The sequence below is a fragment of the Megalops cyprinoides genome, chromosome 14 (genome assembly GCF_013368585.1).
Source record: "Megalops cyprinoides isolate fMegCyp1 chromosome 14, fMegCyp1.pri, whole genome shotgun sequence".
In the NCBI taxonomy this organism is placed as follows: domain Eukaryota; kingdom Metazoa; phylum Chordata; class Actinopteri; order Elopiformes; family Megalopidae; genus Megalops; species Megalops cyprinoides.
In genome coordinates this window covers 18,846,984-18,853,372 of record NC_050596.1, presented here as the reverse complement: position 1 = coordinate 18,853,372, position 6,389 = coordinate 18,846,984, and positions in this window count along the sequence as shown.

Here is a 6,389-nt window from a genome sequence, read left to right as displayed (position 1 = left end):
CTCACGGCTCCCCTCACACTGCACCACTGCATCAGCTGGAAACAATCCCCGGGAGCCAGTCTGAGCTATCACACCGTGTTTGCTTATACAATTTATGCAGTTTAAACAGCTCTCGCTAAAAGTCAGATATGTGACAAAAGCATAATTGCTACTGTCAGAAATGTTACTTCCATGGAAATGGATTGTAATTTTTAGAGCTCTCAATCATTAACATGTGCGTGTGCTTGTCTAACGCGACCGCCGAGCCCGCAGCGGCACACACTAATCGGATTTACGACCCCAGATTTGTTAGCGAAGCCCCGCTGATTTTACTTTAGGAGCATATTCATTAAATAAACGCGGGAGCGCTGTAAAAGAAAAGCACTGAAAGAGCGTTCAGTTGCTGCAGCTTTCAGTGCAGATACCAGTATCCTGAGGAATGGATGATCCTTGTGGATGCTTGCCAATTGTCTTAGCTAAATATGTCTGGTCCGGACTGGCCTGGCCCCGAAGCCAGGCCTCCCTGCTGGAGTCGGGTCTTGGGGCAGAAAAAGCATAGAACCCCCCCCCCCTTTTTTTTAACTAAGCTTCTGGCAGGAGGGTGTGAGTCAGGTCTCTCTGCAGGGCTGTGAACTAGGGGCAGGGGCTGGCCTCTCCTTTATGGCCCAGTCGCTTCCTTGACTTTGAAAAGAGCCCTCATCGGGAGGAATCCATTTCCTGCAGCCGGAGCTTGACCACACGCTAAATAGCTCCAGGGTGATGACAGACTCCTGCTTTGTTTGAAGTGTCCTGAATCTTACATTGACACCGACCTGTTGCACTGACTGTTGATAATTGTCTTGCTTAGATCAAGAACATGTCTCTTATGTGTACTCTGATTGTTTAAATGAAAACAAGGTACATTTTCTCTGCTTAGAAAGCAAAAGAAATTTCGAATAAAGTCACTGGCTTTTGAAGGAGCTGGATGATGATGCGCTTTGCAAATCTAAACAAAGTTGATTTTTTAGTCCCACAGTGCACCTGGTGTTAAAAGTTTATGCCATTTATGTAATCACTGTACACCATGGTAGAGATCCTGACAGAAGTGCAACAAAGGTAACTGGAGACACGTTGGAATAGATACTGCTAAAAATGTTGAAAGTTCTTTTCTATTTGTGTAGTAGCTATATTCATTAATGAGTTAAACTGCAGTATTGATTTCAATACTACAAATGTTTGCACTAAATTTTATACAAATTAAACCTGAACACAGATCAAGATAATCTATTCAGTACCTCTGCATCTGTTTACAACTCATTTTATATGACCATCTGTTGTGTACTCTTGACCTGAGAGCTCGCGAAGACTCCTGGATACGTGGGAAATTAGCACTACTTTTAAGGCTAATGGCTATCTTCAATTCACCCTCCCACACTAAGGACTGATTTTCCTTGACTCTCAAAATGTTTTCAACCTTAAGTCAAACTTTTCAGCCTCAGCAGCATGCACACAATGTTACACATACTGCCCCAGGACACCCCCAACACACACCACCATTTGCTGCCCTACGGGGGGAAGGCCACATGCAAAGTCATCTGTTTCTATGGCAACCCCTCCCCCTGGGGACGAGGGCTGTTTTCCCTTATGTCCCAATGAGACTTCTATCTCTGTAACTCAGCCATACATGGGTGTGGGGCGGGACACAGGAGAGGGACCAACTCATCACTACCCCCTTCCCCCGTTCCTGACAACAAGGTGGCTCTCCCTTCCCCCGACGCACTCTCAAAGGGCTTTTCCCGCCAGGGGTTTGTCACCCCCTTCTCCCCCCTGCCCTCAGGGCTGCTGGAGGGCCAGTTGCCCCTCCCTCTGAAGCATCGTTCATTCATCCATCCTGAATGCAATCCACAGGGCACACTTTCAATACTTTCAATTCTATTTCAATCTATTCTATTTCAATTCTATGAGCTAAAGGCGTGATTTCTACTCAGGTCATAAATTGTTTTAGTCTCTAAGTACTGGCAGCTACCCACAGAACAGGTACTTTTGCAATGACTACATATCTGATCAAATGCTTAGGGTCTAAATCTAAAAGTTAGTCTTTGTTGATGGAGACTTCAACAGGTTGAGACAGAAACGCACATTTTACAAGTCGGCCTACAATGTTTCCACATCAGCAATATTATCTAAAGAGGGGTTGTGTGTATTGTAAAATTTTGCTTTCAATCCATAAATCTGGCAATGGTTCCTGTGAGCATTCCAATTTTTCAAAGTATTTTCACATTTATTCTTAAACTGGCCACATGGCCAAAGTTTTGGATTAATTAGCAATTAAGTGCATGAAACTCCCCTTCCACACAACACACAGGTCATGATTACAGCTTAAGAGTACAGATGGTAAAGATTACCATTGTTGGAACCAGTTATGCTTTGCTGCATAACTGTGTAGCAGAGCTGTAACAATGAGCAATGTTAATTGCAATAATATGCAGTGATGGGTGCAATATACTACCTCTCACACGGACAGGGCGTTAGATTTGTTACCAGGCACTTATCAAATGAAGGGGAATTCTCTTGAACAATAGTGAGTTGGTCATAAAGGCATGGGTCAAGACTCAGTCTTCTGAAGAGGACCTTGAGATTTTAATAGTTTCAGTGAATGGTCTGAGTAAGTTCTGAATCACTCAGAAATTCTGACTTGGAGTGTAGCAGTTGGCTTGCGCATTGGCTTGAAGCATCAGGTGAAAAGACCAGGTCAAGCCTTTCTAGTGTCAGAGTGCTATGCCCCACATTCCTTTTTAAGAGACAAGTGATATGCAAATGGGGGAGAAGCTAATGCAACATCTCCTGCTTCGAATACAGGGGCAGGAGATGTGCTTCTTCTCAGTGTTTCTCCCTTTGTTTGGCACCCATGCAGGGGGGATGCCTCAGGAATGTTTAAGGGAAATGAGATTTTCAAAAAATCAGAACCAAAAGCACAGAACAGTGAAGTTTAGTTTTAATCATGTCACCTTGTGATAAATCAGTGCAGGTGTGTTAAGACCGTCTGGTTCATTTGTGCGAGGTTTTAGGGCTCCTTTTTGCATTTTTCTGCAGAGTTCAGAGGCTCTGGTTGTGATGTGATGTCACGCGCGGCTGAGCTCACAGCGGCCATCAGCTGCACGCAGCCATTCTTCCACAGTTTCCCGGCAACGGGGTTTGTTATGCAAAGCCTTGTAGACTTTGTGCGCTTTTACTTTTAAAGTAGTTTGTATTCACCTTTCTCACCTTTTCTTTGGTTCCACACATAATTTGGAAGGATTTCGGCATCATATCACACTTGTACAGGAGCCAGTGTCTTACCCAGCCCTGTTGCTTTTGGAATAAAATGAGACATGGCATCTCAAGAATTGAGACTACTCTCATTAAAATGTACCCCATTAATCAATTCACAGTTCCTCTTCTCAATGGAGCATTGAGTCAAAGATGAATAAAATGAAGTCTTGCCATGAGGCGGAAAATAAATTCCTTTTGTGACCTCTTGTCTCCGGGCAGATATTACATAAATGAGCTCAACACGGCCTGTTTTGCACACACGCATTTCACGTCGGATTTCATATGTGCAGATTTATTAAGTGCACTTATAACATGTGGCAATGTTTTATTAACCTGCGGTTTTGCTTCACGTGTTACAGCTCCTTTCCAACAGCAGAACAACAATGTGCTAATTAACCCTGATGGGGTAACAAATGAATTGCAGCTGGTTTTGATTTTGAACAGGCTTTACACACCACAAAGCAAAACTCTTCTGTGAGTATTGAATTAGAAATTAGACTTGTATTCTGTTACACTTGATTGCATTTAAAAGACTGTCACCACTGTTGCCTAACATGTGATTGCCCAGCTGTATTTGATGCCTGCCACATTGGTTGGTGATTTCCAACCAGTGTAGACATCCATCAGTTCCTAAGGAACAACTCTTGAAATCCTGGATGAGACATATGAATACATGTGAAAATTGCAGTGATCACAAATTGATACAGGTGAAATGTAAACCTTACATGTCTTACACATCAAGGAGATATATTCTCTAGGTTTTAAAAAAATTGCTTTCCAGTGGTGTCTTTCAGACTTCCCCAAAACATTCTCCCTGCTATGTGGTCACCCCATTTAGTTTGAATTTTACATTTATTCATTTTGTTCTTTGCTGGTTTCTAGCCCACAAATGAATTGGCTCTGGTTAACTTTGGAAGCAGTGTTCTGTTTGAGAGCAGCAAAAGGAACTCCCATGTGGTGGAATATTTACAGGAGCTGTGGGAAAAAAAAACATTTCTACACAGTCTACACAGACCCTTTTTCCTGCACCCTCAAGCACAAGTTAGGTTTTTCCTTAGTGAAATTATGACTGTGAATATCATTTGATCTGCTCCCCGGTTATGTCTCATTACACCTCAGTCTGCTCTCAGTAAACAAACGTCAATTCTCCAAACCTGTGGTGAGAACTTTCAGTCTGCATGTGGCTGGTCTTGCTAGGGCCATCTCCTCTGAGTTAATGGGGCAACAACAGTCCCATTGTTCATTAAAAGTTTGGAAAAAAGGTGGGAATAGCCACACCAGGGACTCTGCCCCTCCCCCTTCTCTCCCCAGTGAAAATGCAAGGGAGGAACAGTCTCTGATAACAACAACTTCCAAACACATGCACAACCAGCAGAGAGCCTGTCAGCACAAAATACACAGCAAATCTAAGGCTTAGACCTTGTGGGTTGAAAAAATAGAGCAATACATTATTATATGTTATAAATCATTACGTCATAAACAATTCAGTCTTGTAAGTTGCTATATTGTAAGCATCTTCCAAAACATAATGAAAGAAAATAAATAAAATCTAGGTACAGTAAGCACATCACTTAAGTTAAATGACTAATGAAACATGTATTTGACAATTTATTGTCGGAAAGATTTTTTCAATCTTTGCCGCAACTAAATCAGTAGTTTGATGGCAATGAATCAGTATAAGACACTTCCCTGTCAGAAACAGTCAAACAGTCAAATCAAGCCTGCAGGCCTCAGGGTTTGACCTAACCACAGATGGGGCCCTCGTCTGCGAATTCATCAGAGGAATAAAGGTTGACCCCCTCCCCCCTGTCCCGACATTGCTCTGGGCCTTGAACCTGCCTTTCTGCTTTGTCAATCAGGTGCAAATGGATTTGTATCACTGATGTGCCATAGAGCTTCAAACATGTCAGTGACATTACAGTTAACAGCCCCTTGGCCCTTTTAGTACATTGCCTATGGCCATTAGAAGTCAGGTAATGGCTTTAAGAATTTCATTGACATTGATGGCTTTGTGACCAAGTGGAAATGTGGATGACAACGTCTAGGGGTTTCCCCATATGTAAGCTGGGAGCCCATGGCTCCTACCTGCATACAGTAAAGCTGAGGGACCAACAGCACGGAGAGTATTTTTGTTTCTGCAGAAACAAAAGAGACACTTCTTTTTTACATTCTGCCTCCCACAATGGCAATGCTTTCATTTATTGCCAATAAGTAACCATCAATGTCACCAAAACATTCAATTTCTTTTGTTTTATCTTTGTCTTAAAATGCAAACCTGCAATTCTCATATATTTAGTTTATCAGTAGGTAACAAGCAATAGGTAACCTCAATACAGTTACCTAAATAACAGTATTTTTGCCCCTCTTAGTTGTATCTAACAGTCTAGTAAATCAAAAAAGTGCAGAATTCATGCCAATCTGTCTTTATGTACCGAACTGCAATGTTGCCAAACGGTTTACCACAATCGGATGTACTTCCTTTTGAGTAATTCTAATTCACATTTACATATATTCATTTAGCAGACGCCTTTATCCAAAGCGACGTGCAAAAGTGCATATAACTGTAATGGAATAGAACCTTCCTCACTTTCTCCTCATTGTGATTTCACAGTATTTTCCTCCCGTTCTCCTTGTTGTGATGCTATTGTATTTTCCTCAGTTTCTACACATTGTAGTGCTACGGTTACTTCCTTTGTGTTCTCCTCATTGTAATGCCATAGTACCTTCCTCATTTTCTGCCCTTTTCTCCCCAGCTCTCTGCTGCAGAACAGCAGACTGCTGACTCAGGCTCAGTGTCACTAATCTTTTTACCTGTGTTAATATGACATGAATGAAGAAAATAAACCATCATTGTTAGTTTTCTGGATTCCTGTGTATATGTATGTATCTACCCATTCTCAAAATTGTTTTCTCAGTTTGTTTCAGCCCAGTATAATAAGAATACACATGATTGTAAGAATTACATGTAGGCTGTTCAAAAAGAGATGCTTTAAAATTTGAAACCCCCTAGCAAGCCTTTCTTAATGTTTTCATTTTCCATCCTTAAAGCATCAAAAATCAAATCTTTTAAAATGTTTCGTTATCGACAGCAAAAACTGCTGACAGTAATCAGCACTAAG